The sequence below is a fragment of the Brassica oleracea genome, chromosome C5 (assembly GCF_000695525.1).
Source record: "Brassica oleracea var. oleracea cultivar TO1000 chromosome C5, BOL, whole genome shotgun sequence".
NCBI classification, from domain to species: Eukaryota; Viridiplantae; Streptophyta; class Magnoliopsida; order Brassicales; family Brassicaceae; genus Brassica; species Brassica oleracea.
The window spans coordinates 26,272,568-26,273,461 of NC_027752.1; positions in this window are offsets into that span (position 1 = coordinate 26,272,568).

Consider the following 894-nt stretch of genomic DNA (forward strand, 5'->3'; position numbering starts at 1 on the left):
GGTACGGATTACTCTAACTCATAGCCGCAAAACGCTTGATCAAAAAAATGTCTGGAAATACGAAAGAGAAAGTCGCAGTTTGCAACAACGCTGGTAAGAAAACTCCAGCTGCCACTCCGCCTATGGCCAACGCCTATGCAAACGCCACAGTTCTTGAGAAAATCGAAAACCTTGTTGCGACTTCTCGCCACAAGACGTGCAATGAAACGATCTCGCGATTTCTCTTTTTTTATAAAGGGAAGCAATAAATCTTATCAAACCCCGTAAGTTTGGCTCATTACCGAACAAAAGAAATCTCAATGCGTAAGGGTTTTACCAAAACACGTTTTTCGAAAACTTTTTGGAAGGGTAAAACTTGTTCTCCCATAAACCGCAGAAAACGCCTAGGCTAATCGGAAAAAAAAAGAAGTGCAGCAAATCGATTACACAGTTCGGTCGCTCCGAAAGGTCCTCCTTTGCGTTCTCGTTTGAATTCTCATCGAAACGCTTCTCGTTTCGTCTCAACCGGAGTTTTCGTTGAGATTTTACGACGAAAACAAGTAGGACTCTTCTTGGCTTGCTTCCACTCGCTATGTAGCGACCTGTCTGACCTTCACTCGCTACATAACAACCTGTCAGGCCTCAGAAAGGTCCTTTTTAGGTTCTCTTTTGAATCCTCATCGAAACGCTTTTCGTTTCGTCTCAATCGGAGTTTCCGTTGAGATTTTACGACGAAAACAAGTAGGACTCTTCTTGGCTTGCTTCCACTCGCTACGTAGCGACCTGTCTGACCTTCACTCGCTACATAGCAACCTGTCAGGCCTCAGAAAGGTCCTCCTTTAGGTTCTCTTTTGAATCCTCATCGAAACGCTTTTCGTTTCGTCTCAATCGGAGTTTCCGTTGAGATTTTACGAC